This window comes from Aythya ferina (genome assembly GCF_964211825.1).
Source record: "Aythya ferina genome assembly, chromosome: 1".
In the NCBI taxonomy this organism is placed as follows: domain Eukaryota; kingdom Metazoa; phylum Chordata; class Aves; order Anseriformes; family Anatidae; genus Aythya; species Aythya ferina.
In genome coordinates, this window is record NC_140296.1 from 5,334,946 (window position 1) to 5,352,847 (window position 17,902).

A 17,902-nucleotide genomic window follows, 5' to 3' on the forward strand; every position below is an offset into this window, starting at 1 on the left:
ACCGTGCTGGTTTAACTAATAGCTAATGTGTGAATGTAGCCAAACTTCAGATGGGAACACATGAAACAAGGGCCAGTAAACAAAGTGTGTTAGGAAAAAATAAACAAAAATAAATAAATAAATAAATAACCTATAAAACTATTTATATTATATTATAAAATTATATTCATACTGGAAGAAGGGATTATATTCATACTGGGATTCATACTGATGATTAGCATCATCAGTAATACCAAATGTCTCCCAGGAGAGAATGCAGGATGCTGCTGACTTGCTGCAGTTCCCTTTGCTTGACAAAGGCCTCTACTGCCAGCTGAGGGCCCCAGGGACAAATGAAGGGTGAGAAAAATGCCAGACAAAAGGGGTGCATACTAGGATGTTTTTATGTAACAATTTTAATAGTGTTAGGACTATTCTTTTATAGCTAATCCATCTAGAATATAAGCATTATTATTATTATAAATGTGTTGTTGCTGCTACTACTAAAAGTTGTGTTAATTAGATTGTAATAAAAGCATGTGTGCAATCTCTGGCTTTGGCAGATAGGTTGTGGTTTTCAGGATAGCATCCTGGCCAAAGAAAAATATTGCTAATTTTGATTACTTCGGCACTTTGCATGATCAGGATGTAACTTTTCTTGCCAAGTCTACAGTTTCTGTCTAGCATGTCAACTGGAAATTCATGGTGACTGTCTTTTCCACATCATTAGGAGAGTTGGATTCAGGTTCAAGCCAGTCCCATTCTGTGCTCAAGTCTCTTGGCTGGATGAGGCCACTCCAGACACCAGCTAAACCATTTATAATATACATCTGGTGAAGTCTGACCCCAATCTATAGAAAGAGAATAAAAAGTGAGTTCCAGTTCTTTACCAGAGCAATACTTCAATATCTTTCAGGGATGAGCTGACAAAAATAACATTAAAGACTATGATATGCCCCAGTACTTAACAATGAAGGTTCCAAATATTCCAAATAAGGGGCAAATGTTTGAACAAATGAAATAGTTTTACAGGATACTAAGGCTTTTAATGGAAAAACAAAACAATACAACAGGAAAAAAAAAAAAAAAAAAAAAACAAAACAAAACAAAAAAAAACAACTCTCTATGTTTTCACACAGTTACAGAATGTCTAAGGTTGCCCCTGCCCAAGCAGGGCCACCTAGAGCAGGCTACCCAGGACCGTGTCCAGACATTTTCAAAACTTTAATTGGTAAATATGGAGTCTGAGATCTCAAAAGACCTAATAAAGAGTAACAGAAAATATTTTGAACTCTATTTATATATTTATATCTCCACATATTTGGCAGTTAGCTTTTAGAGTTCAGGCCAACTTGACAGTATCAGGGAAATGGGATGTTGAAGAAGACAGGTAAAATATCATGTACACAGCAGAGATTTGACTGTGGTAAGAAACCCATTGCAGGAGATTTAGTTTGTACCGGATTCCAGCACTCTTCACCCATGCTTATCACCATATATCTGCCTCTGGTTTGTGGTCTATCACAAGGAATTGCCTAGTTTCAGATAAGGTAGCAATATTGACTGAAACCATATCATTCTCTATTACTATGTTCCATAACCAGGTTGTTGCCATGTTTTGAACTAAAACTAGTAGAAGTAGGAATGTCCAAGGAGTAGGAATTATTGGTTCTCCCACAGTTACAGCTGTTAGCCATACTAATTTCAAGATGTTCGGTATTTAGTGAGTGTGTCACTGTCTTATTATTATTTAAAGGCTTGAGTTTATAACATTAAAAAGTACACACAGCAATAAAAATTGCTTCTGAGGTTGATTAAATTCCCTTAAGAACTTGTACAAACAGACCAAGACTAGATGAAAAGAAAGAAAGGATTTAATCAACATTATTTCAGGATAGGAGCTAATTTCCTACAGGGACTGTTCCCTTTCATATTATAAGCACATTCCCTTTGTGTAGAAACGTTTAATATCATTCACATAATCTTTTTCATAAGTGAACTTTCACTATCATTATATATATATATAAAAATCACTTTTTTTTTTTTTTTTTTTTTCCAATCTCTTCTTGCCTATTTCATGTCCAACTATGTTTGATTTCTGGATTTGTGAAGAAATTTATTAAGTTGTTGCATTTTGAAAGAATACTATAAACATGATCAGGACAATTGCTCTCATTCTTAGGAGATTAAAGATATCAAAGAGAATTTTTCAAAAAATTTCAATTTGACAGGAGGTTTGGGGGTGACTTTTAAATGCTGACTCAATTTTTAGAATGTCTGGAACTGAGCAGGAAGACAAAATTGCAAGGCACTTGTTTTATTTGCCTACCCTTAAAACTGATATTTTTTGAAGACAGCTATTTTGAGCATGAAGGAGGGGGGTGGTGCGGAAGAAAAAAAAAAAAAAAAAAAGGCAGAAAATTAAATTCTCCATTCAAAGAATTGTAGAATTTAGAATGTGTGAATTGAATTCTGAGTTCTTTTAAAAACCTAACTGACTTTATCACTGGGCATAATCCAATTTGAAACTAAACAATGTTGTGTCTCATTTACAATTTTCCAGGAACCTGTGGCCATGTCACCAAAAAGATAGTAAGTACTGGTCTCCCTGTCATTTTGTAACAAAATATCAGGTTATAAAACTGAATTTTGGTACTGGATATTGACTTTGAATGCTGCATAGAAACTTTCAAGCAGAAATGGCTTAGTGGAGGGAGTGTAACTCCTTATCACAAAAAAACAGTCAGCCTCAGCCTGGCAATCCTTGGAGCAGAACACTCCTCCTCCTCTTGAACAAATTATGCCACAATAATGAAGGGTAGCTGTGTGACAAGGGAAGGGACATAATGATGAGGGAGGGGAGAACCAACTGTATAAAAATGACTGATTTAAACAGAAGGATAATATGGTAATTTTCTGGAACATTTTGTTCAGTTCTTCATTTTGTTTGTGGTATTTTAGTAATGTGAGGATGAAAGAGGGCTTAAAGAAACTAAACCAGATATACAAAGGTTACTTGAACACCATCATTCATACCTGGGATCAGAAATACTATTAGAGTATACAAACAAGGATTTTTCTTTCCTACACTGTAAATGTGAAAGACCTGTAGTGTCTGGCTCACTCTACCACTAGCACTGTAGATTACAGGATCTCACATTCCTATTATCTAGTGAAATGAGAAAGGAGTTTTGTTCATTTTAAATATCAAATTTAAATATCAATTCCAGGGATTCTGTGGGCTATCTATTTGATTCACAAAGAATTGTAGTTCACTCAAGATAAATGTATGATCCTCCAAATCAATAAATAAAAATATCTCACTGTGAATCTTGAGATAGTCTTGAGCCAAAGCAGCAAAGAGTAGTAATATATTGAACATAATTATATGTCTAAATTATATCTTGAATTATTGATGGAATATTGACCCACACAGTGTCTCTAAAAACCAATTCTTAGCATCTAAATTTACAAGTTAATACACCTTAACAATGTATTAACAGAAGAGTAGATGAAACTATAAATTCAATCTTTTTATCACCCTATATTTTATTAAAAACCAATAGATTATTTTGATGTGTACAAGGTCAAAACTAAAAATTATTCAATATTAGTTTAGACAAGTTAAAGCAGATGTAAAAGTTTAGTAGACCTCCTTCAACTTTAAAAAGTTTAGTTGCTACATATTTATGAGAATTAAGAAATGTAATTTGTTGTGGTTTTCTTTGACTGAGTTGCGGGTAACACAAAAGTGATCAGATTAGTGACATGAACACAACACTAACTAACTGATATTTATATATGTTTAGCATAAAACCTATAAAATTAGTCAGAAATGTACTTTAAGGATATTTTTCTCTATGTTAACAAAGAACTAAACTTGTTTCTTTTTATTGTCATAATAAACACCAGAGAATTACAATAACTGCTTCATCACCACCTGATCAGATCCTGATCTAAACCTGCAGGGTTTCCAACTAGGAAAAACAATTTAAAAAAATCTACCGAGAAACACTAAAAATGCTGCCGTGGTCCAGAGTTAAAACATGCTTTTTGATTCATAAATTGAAAAGTTATTATAATATGATCACAGTATAAAGTACTGTATGAATGTGAAAATAACTTGCAGACACCAAAGCCCTCTACTGTGGGCTACTGTGAAGATGTTATTGAAGAATGTGCTTTCCTATCTCTGCCTTTACAAACATTTATATCATTTTGCATATACTTACATATATATGTAAATTGCTTACTTTTTGTGTATACGTATGTATTGAATACTTATTTTGAAAAAAAATAATATTTTGTAACTTATTTATGTATATACCTAACTTCATGTTATTTTATATGCTAATATATTAAGAGCATTTAATACCCTGTACTTTAATTGTGGCTCTATATTTTGAAGCATAGTAAAATTGTATAGGACCAGATTATTACTAGTCCAGAGAATTTACAGATCTAAGAGGACAAAACACAAATTCAAGAAGATGAAAATATCACAGAAGCATCTTATAAGACTTCACAGAATGCCAATGATTGTGACACAGATGTAGATGATACCAATTGTGCTTTATCCTGGCTATATTTTAAATAGAGCTGATGACTGGGAAAATTTTGACATTGTAATTTCTCTATACGCCAACACTGGAATATTTAACAAATATTGCTCAGTTATGATGGGAATGCAATAGACTTCAGACAAGACTGAATTACAATCCAGTGGTTGTATGTAGGTCCTTTCCAGCTACCAAGGCTTTCCCTATTTTCTGACTGCAAGAGCAGTTTTGCAATATGAATGTGAAAGTCAGCCACAGACAGAACAAACATATTTTTTCCACGCAGCATAACTTTCCTACATTGAATGGCAGTAGTGAGACAGCGTGAGTAGCCTTCTGGCCACTTCACAAGGGCCCAATAGTTTTATTTCTGATGTTCCCTGGTGGGTTGAAGTGAAACCAGTAAGATGCATGACAATTCAGTCATACTGAAATTAAGTGAAACATCAGTTCTATCACAATTTTCAAATTTTGTTCTACATGATGAAAAATAGGATAAAAGGTATTTCCAAAGACTGAATGTCTTACAGAAAGAAATTAGGCTTCCTAGGCTCAAGCAGTAAAATAAACTATACTTTGTAAATTTTGTGTTCACAGGAACAGAATTTATGCTCTTTACTCAGAAATTGTCTCAACAATTCAGCTTGTTCTATGTGTATGCTAAACATGAAGGTTTTTAGAAAGCACACAGTGTAACTGTATTTTAGGTTTCAGTCAAACTAATCAGGAATGACTGTACATTCCTTATTCAATAACTTTCTAACACTACAATATATTTTTTTTTCCTTAGGGAAAAATAAATGTCTTTTCATTTAGTCTAGATTGCTGTTATGGAAAATATTTCTAAGATTGTTTTATTTCTAATTAAATAAATTAAATGAGACAGAATTAAGCCTTCATGTGTATTAAAAATAAATAAATAAATAAATAAATAAATAAATAAATAAATAATTGGCATAACCCAAAAAGGAGTAGAGAATCCAAAGTAATGATGCTTGATATGCATTATTTATGCATTCTACAGAATAAATCATTGAAATTTTTGAACATGTTGGGTCTTTGGTGTCTGAGACACTACATACTTGTATTTTAAATAGTCATTGGGATTTATCAGCTGTTTAAAGTTAATTACATACTTAAATACTTTTCTGGACTGGGGCAAAAAATAAATATAAATAAATTTTAAGACTCATTGCTAAGGTTTGAAAACTAAATGTGAAATGCAAAGGAAGTAATTAAAACTTCAAAAGAAAATGATGTTTTTCAACTCAAAACTTATATGAATGCATTCATGTAATTAATTTGATTATAATTATATATGTAAAGTTATATATATATATATTAAATATTAAATATATTACAATTAATATATATTATAATATAATTAATGAATGCATTCTTTGCATTTGCAATCATTGGTCCTGTAGGACAGGTTGGGAGAAGATCTTATTTACCTTTATGCCACTCTTCACAGAACCTGTCACATAATGAAGTCTCAACTTTATGTTTTTGGTGTTTGTTCAACCAGAGACTGAACTTTACAGAACTGTCAGGTTATTGCTGTGGTGTTTTCTCAGCATTTAGGAGAGCATTCTCCATCTTTAAGACTCAGGTAAATGATGAGATTCGCCAAGAAAGCTCACTGGGGGAGACAGGCAAAGTACACATATGAAATATTTCTACACAAATAACAAAAGCCACGATCGTCCCAATGTTTTTCCTATGTTTATACTGCAATATGTATATACTGCAATCAGTTCTCAGACACAAATCTAAATGCTTGCTTCTCCCCCAGTTGTAGATTTCCCCTTGTAATATTAATCATAAACTTACATGGGTAAGATTATGATTAAAAGGAAAAAAAAAAGGAAAAAAAAAAAAAAAAAGCCATTTCAGAAAATTAAAGCCATTTCAGAAAAAAAATTAAAAAGTTAAAAAGCAGGCAAATGCAGGCAAAATTAAAAAGTTAAAAAGCAGGCAAATGTAACATAAATCTCTGTATAATAACTTGTTCATATAAGTGAATGAAAAAAAAACGCATTAGAAGGGCTTGGCCAAACTCTGTGTACTGTATGGCTTCAAGATTAAACAGATGTCCGTATAATAACTGTGCTTTTCTGATCCTTGGGGCTGTCTGAGCACCACATCACTCCTACTGAACTTAAAGTCATTTTTGACACTTGGAATCACAGTAGTTGTGCTACTTTCCTAAAGGATCCATATAATCATACAGAGATGGCAGTGATAGCATAGAAAAAACACTCAAGGTTTCTCAAGTCCTCACTGCAGTGAGATGTTATTTAACCTGGTGTTACTTAAAGAGCTGATTTAACCTGAGACAGACACTGGCTTATGAAGTAGAACAGAAAACGGAACTAATTATTCCTAAATTCCTATGTTAGTTCCCAAAGCTAGCATTTGTCTTGATCTCTCCTTCAGATACCTGTGATCAGTTGTCATTTTTTATTTTGAGACTGATACAAATAATTTATAGTAATGTTTGTAACAGATAAATAGTACTTGGTTTAAAGAAAATAAATACCTAAACCCATGAAATATTAAGAGCTGTCTGAGGAGTTTCCAAAGATGGGTATCTTACAGTTAAATTTCTCCAGCGACCTTCTACTGCAAAGCTCCATGCTACATAAATCAGAAGAAATCGCTTATATATAAAGAGAAACGGTCTGATATATTGTAACTAGAAAATTTATTTGTAAAGAGAACCATCTGGAAAAAAACGTCTTCTGCATGCTTTCCTATAAATAATGTAGAAATCTTACATCATGAAGACAAATGAAGATTTGCATTCTCAGTCAGAGTTCTCAGTCCCATGGTCTTTGACAGACTTGATTTTATAGTAATGAATTGATTTTCAGTTGGAAATGAAGAGTGTTGCTTCACCATGATTTAAGGCATGTGACAATATCAGAAAACTCAAAAGGCTCTCCTGGGTTTTAGAGTAAATACTCTGATTTGTAGCTTTTGAAGCTACCCATAGAAACCTGTTCCATAATTATCATAGTTTAATACCTTTATAATAATGCTGAGGTGGGGGAGTCTTCCAAGGAATTCAGTACTCTACTAATTCGTCTCTTACTGTATTTTCCTGATAGATTTAAAGATTTGATTCATTGACAACAAAATTAAACCAAAAGGGAGAACTTCAGAAATTCTGGACTGCAGAAACAGCATTCAGATAGCATTCAGATAGATTTACTGTTGACTGCTGAAATCAAGAGAATTTGAACCCAGTATCCAAAAGATAAACAGATTGGTTCTTTCTTAAACTGTCACTCTGATAGAGCCTGGGGAGGGTTGGAAAGTGGGGATTTTTTTTTTTTTTTTTTAATAAATGCTCTTGTTTGTTGGCTTCTCTACTAAGAGGTAGCTGATTTTATAGTAGGATTGCAATTATCATGGCACAGGCCTCTAAATAAGGTCCATTCCTATGCATCTGGGCACAGTTAATTACTGCTTCAGGCACAGAAAAATGGATATTCTAAATTGCTTCACATGATTACAAACCAGAGACAGGAGTTTAATCTCATCTACAGAATAAATAACGGGATTCATAAGAGTTGAGAGTTAATAAAATAGAGAAGTTCAACAAAACTGCATTATTTTTTTTCTGTATCAGATTAGTTAACTAGATATCTCTCGATATCTCTAGCTACTTGATAAGATACAGAAACAAGGCATTTTCTGCCTGGATGTTACTAGTCCAAATCAGTTCTGTACTTTCCATATAGATTTAATTTTAATGACTTACAACGAAGTAAAAATTACCTCTGTCTCTGCAAATATTCTGAACTGTGAAACCAATTTCAAGCCAAAAATAACCTTCAGAAAAACACACCCATTTTGTTTTCAAGTGGAGAAAGTCATAGGTTACAGCACAAGGTATTATTGCTGACACTGTGACTATTTCTCTGTGTGGTCAGATATGAACCTATGAAAGCAACTGCTGGATGCCCTGTTTTCATGCAAATGTTCCTGGTAATAATGGATTGTGCAGCAGATCCTTGGCCAAGGCACAAAGACATACCACAAATCACCTGCTCTTCTATCATGCTGACATCTGAAGCACCCAGCAGAGAAAAGGAGAAAGTGGCTTGTAAACAAATTACTTCTTCATTTACAATCTGGGGGAAAAATGTAATAAGAAATGTAAGAGAGAAGGAAAAGAATATTTGACAGTATTCTGGGGCCAGCTGTCACTGTCTTGTAAGGCTAGGGTGATGCTGAATGAGATATAGAGCAACAGCTCTATATCTCATTCTATATATATGTGAGCCTGTGCTACAGCTATTTTCCTCATGATGGTTTTAGTTATGTTAAATAAATAAATAAATAAAATAAAATAGCCCTGAGAGAGGAAACAAGGTGTTAAGTACAACCTGAGTACTGACTTTCCAGGGGGATGTAGAGACCCTTTTTTTTTTTTTTGGAAGGGTCCTGGTTAAGGGAGCTATGGGAAGTGGAGTTTGGTGCTTAATACTCTGGCTAGAAGGCATTTTGTGGTGCTCCCATCCCCATGGTCACAGATGGCAGAGGGTGGCTCAGAGAGGGTAGTTGGGGTTCCAGCCTTCAGCAAGCTGGGCTCAGCACTGTGGCTGTCTGAACATCTACGTACGCCTTATAAACCAAAGAAGACTGTTTTCACAGAAATGGACAGCGGACAGTCAGAAAACTCTTCAATCTGCCCGTTTAGTTCAGGGCCTCACCTACCTTCCAACCCCCACAATCAGAAGTTGTTATTTCACAGACACCATCTCAGCTCTCACACTGCTGATTCCTTCAGGCGTCTGCACTCACATTTCAGAGTCGTGCCAGACAATGTGTGCTGGTCATAAGATGGCTTTGAAACATACAGATATGTTTTCCATCTGAATAAGGAAAAAGACTACCTAGAAAGTTCAAAAAGATTACCTAAGAAGTTCACCAAATCTGTAAGAGAGCAGCGCAAGTATAAAGGTATTTTAAGTACAACTAAAGCTCACGTGGTCATGGGACAAGTCATGTGAAACAGGGCTTTGCTCTGTGGTTTATATAAAAGGGTCAATTTACAAGACATAGAGTCCAAAGAATAAATCAGGCAAGTTGCTGGTGGGGTGAGAAATTTCTCCTTCCTTGGTTTTCTTTGTGATGGCTTGACTGTTGTGAAAGCTCATGGTATTCAAAAGCATACAGAACAACACCCATATGAGATATTTGCTGGCACTTATGCAGGAATAACTGCCGTTCTCATAATCAAGGAAGCTTACTAAGTTCAAATACCCATTTATCATGCCATTAACTTTGTGCCTGATTTCATGAAGAGGAAAGCAGCATTATGAGGGGAACTCACTACTGAATTAAAGCTCAAACTCTTGTCCGTTGTTCATTTGCTACAGTACATAGGTTCCTAGTGACATTCAGCTAATGAATTTTCTTGATGATTAACTACCTGTTATATGTGACCATTGTAATGGAAACTTATTAGCTCCTGTTACAAGTGAGGTGGTTGTGTCATTACAAGTGAGCTGGTTTTGTCTTTTTTTCCTCCTCCTCCTTTTTCTTTCATGAAGTCAACACAAAACAAAGCTTGGGAAAATAGCATTAAAATTCAACAAATTGCTGAAAAGAAAACACTGCTCTGCTGAGCAATGAAACGTATTTAGATGCAGCTTTTTCATTAGCTGTTGAATAAGTAGAAAAGTGGAATGAAGACATGGATATAAACTAGATCCTATTTAGAGCTTTTACATTTATTTTCATTATAATTGTAATTATACAGAGCACAATCCAGAAGCATGTAAAAAAGAAAAAAATATATATATGAAAATAAAAAGACTATGTATACTTTGTAGTCCTATTTCTCTGTGATTTTTTCTTATAATTAACTATAGATGTTTTGTCTTTTGCCCATTTTCAATGCAGTTCACATTCAGAGAGTGCTCTGCCATTGCTTAAACTGCACTGACATCTTGTGGCACTAAGTTCAATGGATCCAAAAATAAAATTAAACCTTCATAAAGTATGAGTTATCTTGTTTGCTCTTATGCAAATGTTGCCTTCTTTAACTGATGCCTCCAGACCTGGTTGGTGTTTACTTGCTTGCTTGCAACCAAAGGCGGCATGTGTGATGTGTGTAGGGCAGTCTAGTGCATAAACACACTGGCATGTGTTTCAAAATGTATTTAACATTGCAAATTTATGTATTAATGTCAGAAGTTCTTTGCAGTTTTGTGCCACCACTCAGGAGTATCCGCCAGGGCAGTGATTCTGATTTGAGTCTGGGACTAACCTAAAGAAAGCTACTTAAAATATTTGAGATGTTATGACAAAATAAGATTTTGCCCTATAAAAGTGAATGTTGCATGTGAAGCTTGTTGATTAAAAAGCCTGTGTGGGTGAGCAGGCACACTCACACCCTCTCTCACACACACATACTGAGAGAATGCCATTAATTTCCTAGCTGGTGATTTATCACCTTGACAACAGCAAAGCATTTAGAATAAATTCAGGTCTTTTCATCACTGAAAATGAAGACAAGATACTGGCAGCAATCATCAGCTGAATAAAGATCTCCTAGTGGAAGTCCATATACAGAATAGATTATATGGGAGCAAATGAGGGTTCTGAATGTAGTAAACTCCAAGGGAATTTATTTTTTCATTTTTTTCAAAAGAAGAGGAAATAGTTTGTGATGATCCATTGGTGAAGAGAAAAGCAAACTATGCCATGTAAAATGAAGGTTTCAAGGGGAAGTAAAGGCAATTTTTTTTTTTTTTTTTTTTTTCTGTAAGTTATTGTATTTTTCCCCTACTGAATGATCCTAAATCCTGTGAGAATTATCAGAGGTTATATACCCATATCAAAAGAAACCACTGTCCCCTAGGAAGGCAACAACAACAACAAAAAAAAAAAAACAGAAACACACACACACACAAAAAACACACTTAAACATTCAAGATGAAGCAGAGGTTTCCATCACACTTAATTTTGTTATCCATTGTAGTATCTGAAAATCTGATATTATATATATATAATATATATAACTATGTATATAAGTATATAAAAGTATATGTAGATAACTGTACCTGCACGAGAGCCTTTTGAGAAAGAAAGTCTTTATAATACTTATTTTGCAGATGGCAAATTGAGGCAGAAGAAGATTAAGTTGGTTGTTTAAGAGGGGTGAAAAGGGATGCAGTAAAGTAACAAATTGTAATGGCCTCAAGTTGCACCCGGGGAGATTTAGATTAGAAATTAGAAGACATTTCTTCTCAGAAAGAGTACTCAGGCATTGGAATGGGTTGCCCAGGGAGATGGTGGACTCACCGTCCCTGGGGATGCTTAGGGACACGGTTTAGTGGGTGACATTGATAGTAGGGTGATGGTTAGAAGAGATGATCATGGAAGTCTTTTCCAACATTAACGATTCTAAATTTAAATGAAGGCTGGACTAGGTGAACTAACTTGCCTCTGAATGAACTAGCACATCACTGTCCAGACCTAGCACATCACTGTCCAGACCAGTTTTTAACTCCTATTGATTCATCATATAAGCTTTTTAATGAATCTGATGATGTGGCATGTGCTATGGAATTATCACAGAATTTGAAAAATGGAATCACAGGGAACTGCCATTGGGTGATAAAGAGGGAAAAAAATAATAAAAAAAAATAAGTAAATAGACATTGACTAAAGTAAAACACAATTGCTTGATTTCTGAAAGGACTTGGATTTGGAAAAAGCATTTTAAAATACATTTTCTTACTTTTCCTTAAGGTTTTGTTTGGATCAACTGTATTTGAACTTTTGTGCAAGGTTTCTGTAAGTTTTAGAAATTCTTTTTTTAGCAGAAAGCCAGTAATGATGACTAATGGAGTTTATCAAACCATAGGATTGAAACTTTAGCAAAACATCGGTCAGCTTCATGATGTCAAATATTGATTCTTTGTGCATAGGTCTTTTCCTCCCTTGAATGTTCATTATCTCTGTACTTCTAAGAAAAATAAATTTAGAGTAGCCCAATTGCTTTATTTTTGCTATGCTCTGATTTTAGGCTTGGCTGGCTTTTTGCTTCCATACCAGCTAGAGCAGCCAGTGAAGGCAGCCCTGAGCATTTCCGAGTGGCGGCTTAATAGCACCTGTGGTATTTAATTCAGGATGAGCAATTTTCTAATATGGCTCACCCAATTAGTTGATAACGTGTAGTTATTAGATTGTATGAGTATATGGAGTCATCAGAATATGTCTTGTAAAACAAGACCTTCTAGTAAATAATAAGGAAAATAATAATAATAATCTCCAGGCTACTAAGAAGTTTTCATTCCCCAAGATGGAAATATGGAGAATTCTATAGAGATCTTGGGCAACATTTCAACAATGAAATATTGAAATGGTGATATTTGTTCTGTATGTTGGTACGTTGATTTCCACAAACAGAACAGTCTGACACTCCAATAATCTTCTCCCATGGCACAAGTATATTACCTTTCAATTTCTACTCTACTATTTTAATTCCTTTCTGACACTAAACTTTTCATTTGTCACTAGTATTTTTACTGCAACTATGCCTTCCACTTGAACAACTCAACAATAATAATTAGGAAAAAAAAAAAAAAAAAAAAGAGCTAAATGTGCACCATGCAATCTGCTTAAATTGATTTAAGGAAGGTAATAACAGCTGCCATATATTTATCAGTTTGGCTGGACAAAGGCAAAGTCCTGAATGTGGGAGAGATTAAAGGCCACCCCCACATACATGCAAATGGTATCACATGGCAATTGATGGTGTAACAGCTCTGCAGAAAAGTCTTGGCAGTGGTAGCAGATGTGACCTAGACATGAAACAGAAGGGTGCCCTGGCAGCAAAGAGAAGCTGTAGCAGCCTGGTCTCCATGGGAAGGAACAGAGCCAGGAGGTCAGGGAAAGGATTATACCTCTATTGTCAGAGCTTGTTACTCCACATGTACATACTGCATCCAGTTTCACCACCCCAGTGCAGGAAAGACACTGGGGTGTCTTTTCACAAATTGAAATGAATTCATCCAAGGGCCGCCAAGCTGGATGGAACTGAAGCACTCAACCTCTATGGAAATGCCATGTGAGGTAGGCTTGTACATTGCAGAGAAATAATAACTTTGAGGATACCTAACAGCAACACTTCAGTGCTTACAGGGAGGTCATCAAGAAGATAAACCAAGCTTCATCAGGAGAAATCATCATCATTTCTTGATGAGGATTAAAAGATTTAGCAAGTTGCCCAAAGGGGCTGTTAGATCTCTGTCTCTGGAGCTTTTCAGAACTAAACTGTACAATGCTGTAAACAGCACGGTCTATATTCACAGTTCACCCTGTTTTGAGCAGATGTCGAAACAGAGATTTTCCGATGTTCCTTCTACACTGAACGACTCTGTGGTTTTATAGATAAATATGTAGCTGACCTTCCACTGAGTGTTTAAAAAATTCTATTATACAACCTTCAGTCTCCATATTTATAATTGCTTGTTGGTATTGTTAAACAGAACCATGTAAAACAAAACAAAACAAAATAAAACTATCATACTGAAAAGAATCACTGATACTATACAAGGTTCACCAAAGTAATCAGACATTTTATCACCGATTTTTTAACAAGAAACAATTTTTCAGAAAGCTAGACCTCTCCATAATATAGTTGTGCCTTCCTACAGTGCCTTAAATTACTGGTATGTTTAGAAAATGTAAGGAGGTTGAGGCAACTGACAGAATGGATTTTTTTTTATTTTATTTTTATTTTTTTCACTAACAACAGGATCACATTTGAATAATTATCTTAATGAACTATAAAAATCAAAAAAATATATATTCTGGAGTTCCCCCACCTCTCCTTCCAGAAATACATAAATCTCCAAGCTATAAAAACAGGGGTTGTAAACTAAATGCAAAGCAATTCATGCAGAAGAGACTCTGAGACATTTTTGTGAATAGTTAGAGTTTTCTGAGTGAAGAGATCTCTTTTGCAAGAAACAAGATGCCAAATGCCCAGAAGTAAGGTTGATTTTGCATTGCAAAGCAACCTTAACCAACCTACTTAAGCTCATCTTGGGTCTTGGAAGCCTGCATTCTGCAATGTGTTTGAAGTAGATTCTTGGGAGAAAATTGAAATCTCTGTTGAGGGGAATCCTCATGTACTTCAGACTTCTATGGACATCTGAAATCTGTGGGATATTTTTCATCCTTCTTTACTTCACACTGAGTAAATTTTTTACATATTTCATACTTTCATTACAAATCCTTTGAGCTTAAGCATACACTTTCCTTGCTACAATGGTTAATTCTTAGATGTACCACTGACCTGCACAGAGTTATTTGACCTTTGTGATAATTTAATTTAATCCCACATTTATACCACCGTCAGTCACAAGACAGCCCCTATGCACTACTAAAAGTGCCTTTAACTCAGTGTTCCTCCAAACACACCGTCATATATAACATTCTATTTTCAAAGTAGTGGGTGAAATTAGGTTATTAAATATATGGTATGGGTATTAAATGTCTGCTATTATAAGATATAAACCATGTACTGTTACACTATTTTAGTAACATTAATAGTATGAATATTTATGTTTGGTACTACTAGAGAGCTTTAAGTGCTATTATATTTCTAAGAAATGTAAAGTCAATATAAGTTCATAACAAAATGAAGGGACATGTATTATGCTCTTACATTACTCCAATTAAGATAATATTTCAGATTTACAGTTAATATCAAGAGAAGTTAATTTATTTGGGTAAAATTTTCTTGTGTTTGGATTACAGATATTAATGGTCTTTAGAGATGTAGTTTTAGTATTTTGTTGATTTTGTTCTCATTCCATTCAATCAAAAACTGATTCACTTTGGAATGAAGGCCACAGGCAGTGGTAGTTGTGTTTTATTTGGTACTGCCTCAAAGACAAAATTCTCAGCCTCCAGAGATCTGATACCGTTTGAGGAAACTGTTCAAACCTATTCAGTAACGTGTCACTAGAGAGACCCTTTAGAAAAAAAAAAAAAAAAAAAAAAAAAAAAAAAAAAAAAAAAAAAAACCACCTTTTGTCTTTCCCCATTTTTGCCACAATCCTCCTGGGTGTATTACTTACAGTTGATTTTAAAGAAGTCTTCTTTAACATGTCTAAATAAAATATACAGGTTTGGTGTTTTTTTGTTTTTTGTTTTTGCTTTTGGTGGTGGTGGTGTCTTTTGTTTGTTTGTTTGTTTTTATGAATGAGAAAAACATTTCCTACTAGAATGACATTTAGGAAGATAATAGAAGTAAAAGACAAAAAATAGCGTAAGAAAATACATGTATAGGGATACATAGATATTTACTGTACTGTTTCTAAATATTTTCCTCATCATAGTGGACGTATCACATCATTCCATCACAAATAAAAAAAAAAAATCCTTAAAAGCTAGAAAAAAGTTGATGAACTTCCTTAAATTAAACTGCTTTGATATGCATGTATGTTTTTAGTGTATTGTTAGGTCTTAAAGACAGAAGAGCAATTTCATCTGTTTGTTTGCTTGTAAAGAAGAATATTTTCCATTGACAGACATGTTTCCTAAATAAGCTTTCCATACTAATTTTTTTTTTTAAGCAACACTTCTAAAACAATGAAACTTTTACAGTGTCTAATTGCATTGATAAATTATTTTTAAGTGATATTTAGAATTTATATATTGTAATTATATAACTCAGTGGATAAGGTCGTTTGAGACTGGATAATAATATAAAAACTTTTGGTTTTCATGTCTTTCTCTTTCTTTTCTCTCTCTTTTAATTTATTTATTTATTTATTTAGAGTTATTGTGACTGTTTTTCAAAATATTAGATTCCACAAGAGACAGCCATGCAACACAGGTAATGGCAGAAGGCACCAGCCAAGCAAGAATGCAATTTGTAAAAGCCTTCACTTTATCACACTACCCTAGAAGGATGCTCTACACAGTAACTACATGAGCCATCCATAATAAATGACCCAGAGGGAAAAGTGATTAATCATATTTGCAGTTGTTAGTTTAGCAAGGTAAAACACATCCCAGTGTAAGAAGATTGCCTTACTGATACATATTTAGAGGCTTGAATTCAATGCCCAAAGAAGATGAGCATAAAATCTAAAGATATATAATTTATTTCAAGAAAGTTCTTTGTTAAAGGAAGGCCATGGAGACTTCTTTTTAAAGCAAAATCAAATGAACATTGGAAAAGAGTGATCTCTTCTGGCACATACATGGACTGGTCATATGGCTGATATGCCAACAAGCATAGGATCCCACTAAACAGATGGCACATAAAACATGTCTTTTTTTTGCTGTACTTCCCAAAAGAGAAAACAATTGACACACGAGATATGTCATAACATATTGTCACAGTCTAGCTATAACATTTCATACTAATCGTTTCTTGAAATGGAATGCTACAAAACAATCATGGTCTCTCCAATCCTTCCATCCTCCACCAAAGTTTCTTAGGCTTCTGTTTGTGTTCTGTCTTACTACTAAAATTTAGTATTTTTGACCAAAGTTTCTACTGCTGTTATCTCAGATACCACTGGATCCTGTCCTGGCATGGGTAACATAGTAACTCCTTTCCAGCAAACTTTTGCAGAGGTTTATGATAATTCATCTCATGTAATGGAAGCACAACATCAGGCAAATCTAGGCATATATTTACTTCTAAGTAATTAGTGAAACATATATTAAATGCCTGCACCTAGCCCTTCTACTGCATACAGACAATGGAATTGATCAGAACGAAATTCCAAGCACCATGACAGTAAAATCAACCAGCTTCTGTGGGATCTGGATTTCCACTTGCTATTACTGGAAATTTCATATAACTTCCTTATACAGACTAAGTTGTTAAGGGCAGAGTATTGCTTTTGCTTCTAAACTAGCATAAACATAAGGAACTTGGTAATATTCATAGTCACTAATACTCCATGATAATCTAAGTATTACAGTAAAAAGGGTTTAATCTTCTGGTGAGACAAGCTTCTATCAAAGTTCCCATAAACTGCTAAGAGAAAACAGATGCTTAATTTCCATTCCTGGGGTATGGAAAATCATTTAAGATGCCAAACCATATAAGATAATATTCTGAATTAACAAGCTATAATACAGATTCCTAAAAGTATACCACCAACACTTTTTAAAATACAATTGTTCCTCTAGTCTCTTTAACAAATGAAGTTTATGCAGTTTTAACAAAAAAAAATAAAAATAAAAAAAATCATAATGCTCCTAGTCTCTTCTGCTGTAGCCCGTGGAGAGGAGCCCATGCAGGAGCAGGAGGCCTGGGAGGAGCTGCCGCCCGTGGGGGACCCGTGCAGAAGCAGTTTGCTCCTGAC

The 17,902-nt window shown here is 34.4% G+C and overlaps 1 protein-coding gene across 2 annotated transcripts in view; it reads right to left on the minus strand.

Moving 5' to 3' along the window:
- TENM4 (teneurin transmembrane protein 4) overlaps window positions 1-17,902 on the minus strand; it is a 1,677,033-nt gene that overhangs the window by 1,409,758 nt on the left and 249,373 nt on the right. The gene's annotated exons all lie outside the window — the stretch shown is intronic.